This window comes from Coturnix japonica, chromosome 2 (genome assembly GCF_054131305.1).
Source record: "Coturnix japonica strain WE chromosome 2, WE-NBRP24, whole genome shotgun sequence".
Lineage (NCBI taxonomy): Eukaryota > Metazoa > Chordata > Aves > Galliformes > Phasianidae > Coturnix > Coturnix japonica.
This window is the reverse complement of record NC_140664.1, coordinates 40776840-40792665: the sequence shown is the minus strand read 5'-3', so window position 1 is coordinate 40792665 and position 15826 is coordinate 40776840.

The following is a 15826-nucleotide window of genomic DNA, read 5'->3' as shown; positions in this document are numbered from 1 at the left end:
TGCACTGATTCAACATCTGTTGACAAGCTGTCTACATAAATTGACAGAGAAGCAAACTGATACATGAAGCTAAGTACGTCTCCAAAATGATTCACAGACTGTTGAAACAGGACACCATGACATCAGACATGTAATTCCCATGTTATTGTTCCTTTTTTCATCCTAAACCTCCTAAAATACCTGGGATAATAAGCAGAAATACAGTGACACGACAGTCTGGCAGCTGAAGCACAGATAAAGGAATATTAAATTAAATAAAACACTGTATAATTTGCTTAACCATTGTTGGCATTGTATCACATGTTGAATGTTTGCATTGCTTATTAGGACCAATGGACAGATTCTGAACTCATTCTGACAGCCTGGATTCAAGCACTGCACAAACAATGACATTACACTATGCACAAGTCAGGAAAAAAAAAAAAAGACAACTGAGAAGTTCTGGGGAAAATGAGGTTGGAAAGTAGAACAAAGACTAGGTACAATGACAGCCAGACACTGTAGAGTAGGAGAGGGACAGAAAGAGAACTACAGGTTTTATATACATACTTATATTAAAAAATATATTTTTATATAATTATATGTATATAAATAAAATATGTATAATATATAGTTATTGAGAATGTTAGTTTGAAATGTTTGATCATTATACAATGAATCACTAGTGATCAAGTGTCAGTACTGTCCTATGCTTTTGCACCTCCTCAAAGCTATTTATGGAAAACTAGGGCAAATATACTGTACTAGAGTAGGATACATGCTAGCCTAAGACTTAGTAGCAACAAAATTACTTATCTCAGGCTTCCAAATTGGGATAAAGCATACAAACAAACAAAAACAAGGTTTTGAGAGGGTATAACCTAGAGGGCCCTATTGTTGTCTGAATTCTGCCAAAAATATTCTCACAGCTGGCTTTGCTAGATGGAGATATTACTCTGAGACAATAGTGATTGCTCTGGTGGGCCATCTTCTTACAGCTATAATCTTTTGGATTGATTACTATGCTAACGTTGCTCAGTCTGTTGGCAGTATTTGGTGGAGTTGACCACCATGTGGTGCTGAATAAAGCTGCATGTTTCATATTCTTATCCCTTCTCCTAGCTGAATCATTGTTTGGAATTACGTGTGCTCCTGGTTCTATGAATACACTCACATATTAAAACCTCTTAGTTAAGAGTAGGAGACTAGATGGATTAGAGCATCAGCAGCATGCATGGGCAATTAAACTCTGTAGCTTCATAGTAGTTTAATCAAACCTTCCATAACTTTATGCACTCTAAGGAAGAGAACCCAGAGAGAACTAAATATAACTCTAATGTTGCACTGATAGAAGTGGAAGAGATGTGGAAAAAGCTGTTTCATCTCAGATTGGGAACTGGGTTGGAGCTATTCTGGAAGCAGGGATGATGGCAGAAAGTTCTCCAACCTCAGGAGTTTCCCTTCTGCCATGTACACGCAGCCATATTTCCTGCCTCTGGGCTCCACTGCTGCAGAATGTTGTGAAAGAAAGCACAAGTGAGCACCACACTGATGCTCGAGGATCATAAAACCTTAGCAGATCTCACAGGTTTCCTGGTAATTTCCCTTGGCTCATTTAAGATCGGCTGTATATAAATAATGCTCTCCAGGTTGTACCTTATCTCTCTCTCCACTAATTAATTCTGTAAGGAAGGCATTTGTCTACTAATTAAGTTTTTGAGGGAGGCTTTTCCTAAAAAGGAAAATTTTCTTCGTGACTAACTTAATTTTCCCATCCTGATTTCATGCCCTTTTCTTCTCATTCCATCTCCAAAGGACACAGAAAAATCACCAGCTTCTTTGTAGTAACTTATTGCATGCTGAAATAGTGCTTCTTATGAAGGGAACCACTGCAAAGACCAGACTGTTTCTCTAACGGGAAGATCCTCTAGCCTGTTTGAGTTCTGCAATAGATTCATCTTATTTGTGAATGCTTTGTAAGCTGCTGTCTTTCTGGTTTTGTCTCATTGTCACCTACTGAACAAATGTGGTGTTGCCAAGGATGTTTTCAATCACCCATTCTCCTAGTCAAGTTTTTCTTCAGACTTGTGACTGAGCTTACCTTTTCCAGACATTATAGTAAGATTTAATTTCTAATGTCTTTGGAATATAATTTAAGAATACATGATAATTAACTTGAAACATCGTGACCTTCCACAGGAGCACTCATGCAATGTTTCCATTGCTACAGACTGTTGTGCCGCATCTGGAAAGGGGAACATGATTTACCATCCTATTCACAAGAGAAGCTAAAATAATTTCAGCATTCATCTTTATGAAGGAAAAATACCCATGTGCACAATTAAACATTTGATAACTATCAGTGGAACTGTAGCATGTTCTTGACTGACTTTGCTGGTACGAACCAAATCTGAAATGCAATGATTGGTTCTGTTTATTTTAGCTATTTTATTAAACATGCTTGGAAATTTCATTGAGTTCGGAAATGGAAAAACACAAGTACTTTTGTTAGTTTGTAATTTTCAGGATTATCATAATTACTGCGAGAAAACAGCTAAAGAACAAACAAAGCAGCCTGTTATTCTTTTGTTTGTTTTACAAACAAATGCTCTGCTTCATAATTATCCCTTTAAAGCTAGATGCTTAGGAACAAAACACATTGTTTAAGAAAGCTTTACATTCATAGTGGCAAATATTTGATAGTCTCTGTAGGACTAAACCAGATACAGTTGTTTATTGTATTGTTTATTAACTGCAACATTTCTGTTGAGTAGGGGCTGAAGATTTTTTGAGTGGTAGACAAGCGGAGAAACCCCAAGAAATGTGGGACCCACACAAACGTAGCATTTTTAACCAAATATCTGAGAGTTGGAACACAATTATCTTTAAGATCCCTTCCAGCCCAAGCCATTCTGTGATTTGTGGATTATCACTGTTCAGGTTTTCCAACTACACCTATCTGACACCTGTCTTTAATCGTATATGTTAAGATCAACATGTTTTCTACATGCATACATGATGTTGTATACACTTTCTACTTATCTGTATATGTCTGTGAATCTATTTTGAATTTGAAGGTCAACCAAAGAGAATTGAGATTACAGCAATTTGAACTGATAGGAGTGAATTAAAGTATCAGGATTTTTTGTTTATTTTCCCTACTATCTTTCACTGACTTGAGACTCATGTTAGTTATCTACTTGTTGCCCTGTCAATGTCATAAGACTGACTGCCAAGCTGTTAGTTCAAAACAAAACGAATGGAAATAATCAGGATTTTCACAATTGTGAAGATGGGTAAAAAGTCCCATTTGATGAGTAGCTCACAGGGAAAGCTTTATTGGGAAATCCCATTGGTACCTGGCTGTCAGAGGGTCCATCCATTTTAAATTTCAGAACCAAATACATTCTCTGTTTGCAGTTTGGATTTATTAACCTAAACGCCTAGAGCTCCACAGCATGAAACTTGTCTCCTGTTGTATCCACAGCCTGGGCCACTCTGGAGTTTGCACCTGTGATTGTTCCTTTTGCATCATAGGACTTCAAGAAAAATAACTGTTGTGCCCTTCTGTCCCAGTGGAGTAGCCAACCAGCTGCCAGCTGTGAGACAACAGATTTTAGAGCAAACTCTCTTAAAGTCATCAGCAGGGACTAACATGAGGGAACAATTCAGGCTCCCACTGAATCACCAGTCTTGCACCAACTGTCAGTTTATGTGGTGTGAGTTTGCATAGGGAAAAGAAGTTTTATTAAAGGAATTATTGATGGTTACCAAATGAATCAGAGTAGTTTAACTTCAGTTCATCTTTTCTTTCTGACTGCTTGCAAACATAATTTTAGCATATGGTTTTGAATATAGGGTAAGATATTCCCCACAAAAGACTGGAGCAAAAGACTTACCAGCATTTGCTCAGGTCACCTTTTCCCCAGCAAATGTATGCACATGCTCCAATACAATTCTGCGACTGCAGGCTATAGATTAGGTTTCCTTTCTGCCACCCTACCAGCAAAATGGGGCTTCTCATTTAGCTACATCAGATCATGTTTTGCAGAGGTGGGATCAACTTCAAAAATATGTATGAAATTCACCTTATGTCAGAAAAGTATCTTGTATTCAGCACTCGTATTCATTATCTTGCATTCTCTGGCAGCTGCCTGTAAAGATTACATTATATAGAAAAAGAGACCTTAAGCTGTCAAAGAGGACGGAATGCAGTCCTTTAAGGAGATGATGATAGTATGAAACCTGGTCATTTTCAGTAAGTGAATTACAACACCTTTCAGGTATTACACTTGTCCCTGAGCATCCTTTTTCATTCTGCATTGTTACAATCATGCTTTCTGCTTCAGGAAGCTCTTTTTTCTTTTACCTAGTCCTAGTATTAGTAAGCCAGAACTGCCACCATTACCTCTAGCATCAGCATCACCAGAAGATGGAATAATTTAATAGGAAAAGCTGCAATATCAACTACAGGCAATTTAATATCTCCAAGTATAGAGACAAAATTAGTTCTCCATCCATTTCATGTTCAGTAGCTCTGGGTATATATGGGCAACTTGAATATTCAGGCAGTATTGCTCTCTTCTTGTCAACAGGCCCATGAAGACCGGTGCTTCGGAACATGACATTTACCTCTAAATGAGATGAGAAATAACCTGTTTACCAGGAAAACCAATATGCACACTTGAATTTGAGATATTAATCTTATACTAATGTGGATCAACAAATGTCACAATTGTGATTTCCACTGTAAATCAAGTATTTACATACAGCTGTTGCTACTACTACAGAAGTAGTAGCAGTTTACTGGGAGAGTGAGAGATGAGATGGGTAATGATATGACAGTAATATCTGTTTTATTTGTTCTGGCATGTCCATGTTCCCCTGCATGAGTAACTCTCAGGTAATACTGCCAAAAACTTTGGATTGAGCGTAGTGGAGGCAATGATGGCTGCCGCTCATACTCATCACCCCAGCCAGCATCCTACTCCATATTCATAGAAGATGGGTCACATTGTTTTCACAGAGCATCCAACAGCCACTATTTTCTTCCCTTTGAGCACATCTAGGTCTTTATCTGTTTCCTCAAGGACTGTTTCTCAGGAGGAGTGTAAGTCCCGATGATGCTATGCTTATTTAGAAATACCCTTTGGCTGTTGTCAGTCCCTTGCTCAAACAGCAAAAACAAACAAACAAACAAACAAACACAGTTCCTCATGCTGTCTCTGAAGGAGCAGAAACTGTCCGGGAAGATGGTGTAAGGAATCTAGAGTTTTCCATTACACATATCAGACCTTGATCAAGTACTGCAGAAGAAAAGTATATTTTATTTGTAAGTAGCGAGAGAACCAACCCTACATCTGTATATCTCTGCCAGGTCTCTGATGAAGCTGATGGGGCAGCTCCAGGGTCAGCTTGTTTAGCACAGCCCCACCTAAGAGTCTGGTGTATGCTCAGGAGAGTAGTGATTCAATCCCTGAGGCCAAGGTACACAAAAGCATTGCAGGAGCTTGGGGAAGAAAATTAGTGTGTGAACATGAAAACCTGAGGAAGGAATGAAGAAATTAATTATCAGACCAAGGGAATAACAAAGGAGCAAGCAGAAAAACAATTAGTAGTTGAAAATGCTCTTGAGTCCAGTAACCTCGAGGAATGCATTGAGCTAGTAACTGTGGTTGCTTTCACTTAAGGCAATTATTGGATATCATATAAACTTTTTTTCAACCCAAGATAGAATTGTTTATGTGTAGGAAGCATATGTTGGAAGCAGCCATCAATAGTGAAATTAAATATCTGAATGAATGCAGGAACATGTTCTAATAAAACATAAAGGAAGCAATCAGGGAAGATGATCAGTCTTGTCAGCCTGATATTTAGCAGTGATAAAGAAAAGAACGTCTGGTGCCAACATATCTTCTCTTTTGCAAGCTGAGCCTATCTAGCATAATATTAAATGGCAGAGACTCATGAAGTGTTTAAGAGCTTCTCTGCAGAGTTGAAGATGTGTGTAAGACTGAGACAATAGATTATTAAGATGCTTTACTCTTAATGCCACGACAGAGCATCCTGGGATCAGCAATAACTTCCTGTGATTCCCCAGAGCAGTGCCTAGTCACCCAGTTGATCTGAATAGAATGATGAGGTGCAAAGAAGTGATGCCCAGTACTCTTGTTTAAAGAAAAGCAAGACTTGGGCTTTCAGGACTGAGAAATGGATATTTTCCTCTATCACCAAGACTGTGTGCAGATGAACTGAGGATCACTTTCAGATAACAGAAATAAAGTCTATTATTTAGTGGGTTGGTTTTTTATTTTTTTATTTTTATATTTTTTTTAGGTCAACATGCATCCTGTCCCTCTCTTTTCTCATCTCTTTTCTGCTTATTTTTTCCAGAAAGTTGTTTGCTTGTTTGTTGTTTTCTGTAATGCTCAAGGGCTGAATTTTAGAAGCTAAAATTGGTAGGCCTTGCTCAGAATACCTCCTCAAATTATTAACATTCCCCTTTGATGAAATGGCTTAAGATAGGTAGCACAAATTGTTTGCACATTATTTCATGTTTTCTTTAATACCTTCATTATAGTCGTTAATGCTCAACTTTGATGAGGTGGCTCAAGGCAGGCAGTACAATATATTTGCCCATATTCATATTTTTTCTTTGCTTTTAAGTAGGATTCTAACATTAAAAAAAAAAAAGAAAAAAAAAAAGAAAAAGAAAAGAAAAGGATTTTGTGACCAATACTTTACTCTGTCATATGGTTTTCAACACATTCTCCCTGAAATCTCAGATGGCCATTTGCAAGTTGCATACTTTGTGCTTAATTTTGAATGTCCTTCTTTCACCCTATTCCTACAGTGGGGTGGTAACCATTTTAGGTACTGTCTCTACACCACTATGCCAGTAATAGAACCTTCTGCAGTTCTATTATATACCAGGCTCCAAGTCCCTGAGACACCAATGGAATGATTTTTGTGAGATGACATCCTCAGACTAGGTCTTTATACTTACCTTAAAGGTTATCATAAGTACTAGAATACTGTGCCTGAATTTTCAGTTTTCAGGAATAAATTTGTCTCCATCTCTACCTCTTTGTTTTAAATTGACATTTTTCTCAAATTGATCAGAATGTAAAAATTGCATACATGAACCAAATTTTCATGGTCAACAGAAAAAATCCCTCAACACAACTATAGCTATGGGAGATCAGTATGTGGGTAGAGATGCAAAGATGGAATATAAGTGAAAGATGTAATTAATTGGTAATCTTGAAAGTATAAAACAAGTTGCCTTCTAATTTTACAGAATGTAACCATCACGATTTATGATTTCTGCTAAACTATATATTGATTTCTCTGTCTTAGGAATCAGCATCTCTCCCCACTGATTGAATTCTAATTACTTACTCCATAATTACATCGATTTTAACAGTCTTCTGGACAATTTTGTACCAGGTTGGTTTCAAATTACACTTAATGAATTCATCATGACCATCAATAGAAAAACTTCCATCCTACAGCATACTGAAATAGAAAGAAACTGTTTTTATTCCTACTGCACAGGCAGTGCTTGCCCTCAGCTCATATTGCACTCACCTAGAGCAGGCAGCTGGCCATGGACTCTGCTTCATGACAGCTCTTGGAGAACAGGAAGAAAAGGTCAGTTGGTTTAGTCTGTTTAAACTCAGTTGTGAGTTATCTGTAGCAAACTGTGATTAAATCTATTAGGGCCATAGAATCATAGAATATTCCAAGTTGGAAGAGACCCACTAGGATCATTGACTCCAATTCCTGTCACCACACAGGACCATATAAACAAACCCTGTGCCTGAGAACATTGTTCAAATTACAGAAGTTAGGATTTTCATGTGGAAATTCAATCATTTCTGTATATTACACCAAAGTCAATAAAATCTTGCGTATGCCCTCTTCAAAATATATGTAGTACATGCCAAGTCATATTGGTGCTGGTTATACTAGCAAGCAAAATGGGGCAGAATCCACCACATACCCAGTGATGCATCACATAGCAGTGCTACCCAGTGTGACAATGTCTTGGCTGTCACCAGGCCTTCCTGCCTGTTCCCAGGGTCGCTCTATTTGTCATCTTTCTGCCTCATACAGACATAGGCATTCGCACAAATCAATATCGCAGCACAACTGGTTTACAATTAGCTCTAAGGAACCCTATTTGGTCTCACAATTTTGTTTGCATTTCCTCTGAACAATGGCTTCCTTCTCTTTTGAGTTATTGCTATATAAAGGAGCATTCAATATCCAGTCAGGCTGAAAGCTGCTGATTACATTCATCAGCTTTAATAAGATATGTTATTAGATCTTATTTTCTTGAATTATCAATAGATCAAATATATGGTCAATGGTGACCTTTAAATATTCCCATGACAATATTTTCAGAGATCTTTTCATTCAAAAGAAGCTTTTACAACTGAAAACCCAAACTCTACTTGCAGACCTTCTTTAGGTTTCATTATCTTTCATCAAAAGTTCATTATTTTGGGTGCAGCAGTACTAGTGCTAAATTTGGTTGAAGTGTCAAGGTCTCAAGAGTTGCAGATCATATCTGTTGCTCTTATTATTGTGACTGTATCTAAATTTCTGGGCACAGTAGTCTCAGGCTGGTGTGAGGGTGAGACATGGACATGGTCCTGTCCTCTCCCACCACTCTTCTGTCATGAGAGGGAAACAGGATGTGCAGAGCCCAGCTGTGATGTGCTCTGTACTCACCCCAAGCTGCAAAAGTGCCTGGTTCCTACCCTGCATTTCTGGACTTTCACAACAAGCTTGTACCTTCTCTCTGGTGGAAGGAATGCAGCTTCAATATTTAATTTTCAGAGTAAATGGTACAGTGGTAGGTGTGCAAAAACCAAAAGAAATAAATTGAGAAAAAAAATGGACCACGATTTCCCTGCACATTTCTACTGTGCATTCAAAACCACCCGCTTAGCACAAATACCCATTCTGGAAGAGGCAAGTTTACTGCAACAACAGGTCATTTTCTTTTTTGATTGGGAAGTGAAAAATGAGTTATCCTCCATTTCTGGCAAAAGTGATAAAGGATAATAAAAAAGCCTTTTAAAAGTAGGTTAACACTAAAAGGAAGACTAGCGAGAATGTGGGCCCCCTACTGAGTGAGGGGTGTGTTCTGGTAATGGGGGATGCTGAGTAGGCAGAGATACTGAATGCCTTCTTTATTTCTGTCTTCAGTGAAAAAGCTCTCCCTCAGGAATCCCAGACCCTGGAGGCTAGTGAGAACGTCTGTGGAATGGAAGATTTTCCTTCAGTCAGGGAAGAGGCAGTCTGTGAGCCCCTAGGCAACAACAATGTTCATAAATCCATGGGGCCTGATGGGGTGCATCCACAGGTGCTGAGGGAGCTGGCAGAGGTGATAGCTGAATCACTCTCTCTCATCTTTGAGAGGTCCTGGAGAATGGGGAGGTGTCTGAAGACTGGAGAATAGCCAATGTCACTCTAGTCTTCAAAAAGGGCAAGAAGGAACATCCGGGTGATTACAGGCCAGTCAGACTCACCTCTGTCCCTGGAAAAGTGATGAAACAGTTTGTGCTGGATGCCATCTCCACACAACTGGAAGAAAAGGAGGTTATCAGGAGTAGTCAGCATGGGTTCACCAAGGGGAGGTCGTGCTCAACCAACCTGGTAGCCTTCTGTGATGTTGTCACTGGCTGAGTGGATGGGGGAAGAGCAGTAGATGTAGTCTACCTTGATTTCAGCAACGCATTTGATACTGTCTCACATGACATCCTTATAACAAAGCAGAGGAAATGTGGGATAGATGAGTAGACAGTGAGGTGGGTTGAGAACTGTCTGACTGACAGCACAGAGGGTCGTTGGTGGTGGTGCAGAGGCTGGTTGGAGGCCTGTATCTAGCAGTGTGCCCCAGGGGCCCGTGCTGGGTCAGGTCTTGTTCAACATCTTTATCAATGAACTTGATGAGGGGATAGTGGCCACCTCAGCAAGTCTGCTGATGAGATGAAGTTGGGAGGATTGGCTGATATGCCTGAAGGCTGTGCTGCCATTCAGTGAGACCTGGACAGGCTGGAGAACTGGGCAGTAAGAAACCAAATGAAGTTTAACAAAAGCAAGTGTAGAGTCTTGCACCTAGGGAGAAATAATTGCATGCACCAGTACAAGTTGGGGGATGACCTGCTGGAGAGGAGCTCTGCAGAGAGGGACCTGGGCGTCCTGGTGGACAACAGATTGGCCATGAGCCAGCAGCGTGCCCTTGTGGCCAAAAAGGCCAATGGCATACTGGGGTGCATTAAAAAGAGCATGGTCAGCTGGTCTAGGGACGTGATCCTCCCTCTCTACTCTGCCCTGGTAAGGCCTCATCTGGAGTACTGTGTCCAGTTCTGGGCTCTCCAGTGGAAAAAAGACAGGGATCTCTTGGAAAGAGTTCAATGGAGGCCACAAAGATGGTGAAGGGCCTGGAGCATCTCCCCTTTGAAGAAAGGCTGAGTGAACTGGGTCTGTTTAGCCTTGAGAACAGAAGACTGAGAGGGAACCTGATCCAGGTCTATAAATATCTGAGATGTGGGGGGCAACATGGTGAGGCCAGACTCTTTTCAGTAATGTGTGGAGACAGGACAAGGGGAAATGGCCAGAAACTGGAGCATAGGAAGTTCTGAATAAATGTGCGCAAGAACTTCTTTACGGTGAGGATGATGGAGCACTGGAACAGGCTGCCCAGGGGGATTGTGGAGTCTCCTCTGGAGATATTCAAGACCTGCCTGGACACCTACATGAGTGACCTGGTGTAGGGAACCTGCTTTGGTAGGGGGGTTGGACTTGATGATCTCTGGAGGTCCCTTCCAACCCGTACGATTATGTGATTCTGTGATTTTCTTTGCATTTGTAGAGAACACTTTCAATGGGCAAGAAAGGTGATTTTGTACATTATTTTCTAAATTATGAAGCTTTCCATGGAGATGAACTTCCTTATGGTTTCTGGCAAATTGTCAGATAAGAGTAGTAAGTTTACTGCTCTCTACCAAGAGTGGTAAATGATCTAAAGATGTGCACATCATCTCTTCAAAGAGAAAGCAAATTAAAAGAGTTATTGAAACCTGAAAGCTGAATGGTTTGTTCCCTTTTAAGATTAACTCAGTGAGTTTGGGTTTACTCTGGACAGCCTAAAAGAAAGCAATCTGCATAAACAGAAAAAGAAACAAACAGAATGTTTTTTAACTTTATTTTTTGTGGGAACTAAAAATAACAAAATTACTGGACTGTTTCTTTCCCCTTAAAATTTGTGGGTTTTTTTGTTTTTTTTTCCTTTCTTTTCTTTTCTTTTCTTTTCTTTTCTTTTCTTTTCTTTTCTTTTCTTTTCTTTTCTTTTCTTTTCTTTTCTTTTCTTTTCTTTTCTTTTCTTTTCTTTTCTTTTCTCTTCTCTTCTCTTCTCTTCTCTTCTCTTCTCTTCTCTTCTCTTCTCTTCTCTTCTCTTCTCTTCTCTTCTCTTCTCTTCTCTTCTTTTCTTTTCTTTTCTTTCCTTTTCTTTCCTTTTCTTTCCTTTTCTTTCCTTTTCTTTCCTTTTCTTTCCTTTTCTTTTCTTTTTTAAAGAAATGGTGAACAGATGATTTTTTCAGACTTCACTTGCGATGAATTCAAGACAAGATAATATCATCATCCATCTTCTTGATTAACCTCATCATCTTATCTTCTGTCTGAATCCAGGAGAAAAACTGAACAAGCTATGTATCTACACCTTTCTTCATTTAAAAATTACAGCTGAAGGTTAGAAAATGTTTAAGGTCAAACTTCTAAGCTGCCATCTGGAGCTCATTTAACAATTGCCAAGAACATCTGCTGCTAACACACGTGCTTAAGCCAGAACTTAGACAACATTAACTTTTCTTCTAAGGACAGAGACTTAGAGTCACGTGACCAACATGAGATGCTTTGCTGTTGGTCATCAGAACTCAGTGCAAATTTAGTGCAGTTTGACAACTAGAGAAAGTGTTATTAGATAAAAAGTTTGTAAAAAAAGAATTAACAGTGTTCACAGTCTTAAACCACCATTTCCAAAACAACAGTATCATTAACAACTTTGGAAGATGCATCAAAATTAAGGAAGAGGGTGAGGGGCTTTGGCATATGGTTTCTTCTGATGAGGAGGATTGGAATGCAGACTTCCATTAATGCTATTGCAGCTGCTCCTCTGCTGTAGCTGTAAAGAAGGCTTCAGCTCTCAGATAGCTGAAGGCAATGTTTTTCAAAAGTGCTGTAAGTGAAATATGAATATAGACATTTAAGAGATAAAGAAAACATGTCCTCAGAGGTAGGTATAATATTCTCTGAGTTTTTATGACAAACATGAAAGATATAAAAATCAGAGAAACGCATGGCTTACAAGATCTAAATCCTCAGAAAAAGCTCCATATATTTATTCATATTGTAAGTTGTAGAAAATCTCATTAGCTGTTAATTCCTCACACTGGGGAATTATTCAAAGTTTTAGAAATACTTTAAGGTTGCTACTCTTTACTCACACACATTAAATCCTAATAGCAAGAAGATTTTGTAAGACAGCTTTTATCATTAAATACAGGAGTAATGTCTTTTGTTCATGTCCTGCATGGAAATCATCCCCTCCAAATTATGGACACAACATACACAATATCTACTAGGATATTATGAAAATTTTAACTAGGAGGAAAAATTTTACATGATTGCATCACTAATGAAGTGATTTTATCAGACAGGAGAGAAGCTTTCAGACATGCTTAGCGTGTCAAATTTCTGTAGTTTGGTAAATGTTGAGAACTAGTAATGCAATATATTACGTATTTAGTGATTCGTTTAAACTACTCAATAACCAATATGTGCAATTCAAGATAATTCATATGTATATTAATAGGCATAATAAATAATTAGATTCCATTTACAGAACACTTAATCTGTACTTTAATGATATCTAGAAAGCAGAGAAAATTGAAATGATTGCTTTCATTCAAATGACAAGCTGAGAATGTGACTAAAATTCCCACACTGATTGTAGATCAATGTACTTTTAAAACTGAAAAACACAAGTTATGCTCTGTGTCTTTTTCTTCAAAAAGTTTTTAAACCACATTGCCTTTTGTATTTTACCAGACAGAAGAATTTAATCCTCATCAAGAGGATGAGAGTTACACAGGAGCAGTGGTGTGAAGATACATGAAGAGTATTGTGTTTTGTTTTTCTTTATAACTAAACATACATTATCACATTGATACATCATCAGTTTGGTTTTTTTTAAAGAACCTCTGTGCCTGTATGAAAATGAAGAGAAAGGTTTTTGCAACCAAATCTCCAACCAAGCAACTATTTGTTTTCCAAAATTCAGAGCATAGTTATCAAATCCATAAATTGACAGACACTGAGTATGATCTCTGATATGTCTTATCTTTCCAGTTCTATCCAAGAAACCAGAAATCTACCATTACTTTGAATATGTTTTTGCATTTTTTTCTTGAAGTCTAGAAATTGTTTATTTTCAGTAGGATCTAAACACTTTCTTCACTTCTGAAATGCCTCTAGTCTAAAGAGTTTTCTCATGGCTGAAACAGAATTTATAAGTAGGCTGGCTACCGTGAAAACACCTCCTTGCCTGAACCAAATTAATTTAGACAGTCACTGAATCCTAAGTCTGCTGAATCTTGCTGGAATAACATCTCTACATTGTGAAAATTTTAAAAGACCCTCTACACTTGAGAATGAATTGATAAGTGGTAGGTCTTCACAGAATACCTGAAGGTGTAAAGCAAAATGCCTTCAAGACTTAAATTACAGTAAAAGAACAGCGCAAGTTGAGATTTACGGCAAACTAGATTTACAAGTTAGAAAGCCTAGAAGTTAAGGTTGACAGGCCAAGTTTACAGGATTTTGTTTAACACCTTGCATACTTTAAAATAGAAAAGAAAAATAGTGTCTTGTGTTTGGCATAGAGAAGGAGAAAAACATGCCTGAGCAGAAGCCTGTGGATGAGTTGTGTGTGAGAATTTGGTCACATTTTTTTAAACAGAATTTGAGTTTTTGCTGAGTTATTTTAATTACTATTTTTTATTTGGCAGATAATGCTGTAACTCTCACAAAGATGTAGGAATGGATAAAGTTATGCCTAGTTCATTTGTTTGTAGTTAGTAGACCTTTGTATTTGCTGCCAACATCTGCTAAGCTTGTATGGTTGAAGATATGTAAAAAAAAGTCAGTTTAGTATATTAATGCATATGTAATATCAGCCAACATCACAAGCTACTCTGCAATAACTTCTTTGTTCCCCTACAAAATAAAGATGATAGTACTGTTTATATTTACTTTATCTTGGTGCAGTATTGCGCTCCTTAATCATGTCCTGCCATGCAAGTACACTTAACCTTTGGAAGTCCTTGAGGAAAAGAAAGAAAAAGGCAAAGAAAGAGCAAGACAATGTGAAATCAAATTATATTGGAGGAAGGGGGAATTCTAAACCTGGTACAAACCAGGATTGGTTGGATGTTTTTGAAATAAAAACATCATGTGGTCAATGTTTTCCCTTCACTTTTATGGAAGATATTTATAGTTTTTAATAACTGCAAAGACTCACACTCAGCATCTAATGTTGCATGCTCTGTTGTGGCTATTATGTGGACAATGCCATAAAATCAGCATTATAGTACCTCAATAGGAAGACATCATTGTATGTTGTATGTCATATGGGATGTGACCCCCTCCTCTATCACTTCCCCACATCCTGTGGGTTTTCCTTGGCTGCTTGGCAGCCATTTGCTGTTTTTTAGTAAGTGACAAAAAAAAACCATCTTCCTTTTTCGTTCCACTTCTTCCCAGCACACATACAGCTTCTGCTGTCATCAAAGGTGAATGGACCTTTGGAGAAAGATGATGCAAATCAGGGAGGGGACAGTCAGCCCATCTGACCTACAGCTGCTAAGATTTAGGATATTCCTATCCATCACTAGGATCGTTAGGATGATGGGGAGATAACTCAGTTTGTGAGTTTCAGCTGAGAAGGGGAAAGAGGGAGTGGAAAAGAAAAACATAGAGAGTGGACCATGGAGTAATGAGAAAAGAAGGAGAAGTTAGAAGGAAATTGGAGATTGCAATGAAAAGAGGGAAAATGGAAAATTAAGAGAGTAAAAGGTAGGGTACAGCATCTACGAGAAGGAGTTAGGAGAAAAGGAAGAGAAAGTAAAAGGAAGTACTGAAAATTGGTTTGGAGTTTGCTGACACTGTCAAAAAATGTGTAGCATCAGGAATTTCCCAGAACTCCCCAACTCTGCAAAAAGGAGAAGATAGGCAATGGCTGAAAGTGCTGGTCTCAGTTTAATTAAATGTTTATTCAAGTCTAACGTATTTGAAAATTATAATTAGTTTCCCCTAGCAATGCCCTTAACCAAGCCCCTCTGACAAAGATCTTTGAAAAGCAGTAACTCACAAAAAATCCCAGTTGGCAACTCTTTTTCCCTGAAAAAGAAGTTTACCGAAATCTTCAAAGGCAAGGGTCTGGCATAATTTTCTGTTGAGTAGAGTTAACTCTGCAAGTTAAAGCCCTGCCAAGCAGAACAATGTACTCTAGCTATCTGCAAGCTTGGCCTGACCAAGCTTGGCCCCAGACCTATGAGCAGGAGTGACTGATGGTGCTGCCCATAGGGAGGACCAGTCTAGTCCTTCTGCATAATCCATCCCTGCTCGTGGACCACTAAGCGTCCAGCTGTGGTACTACAGGTTGCTGTTTGTAAGTATAGGATATCCCCACAGTAAGAACAAAAGACATGAGTTTGCACAGTTTCATTCTGCAAAGTCTCACACTGCCATTCAGTGTCAGTGGAGATGCACTACC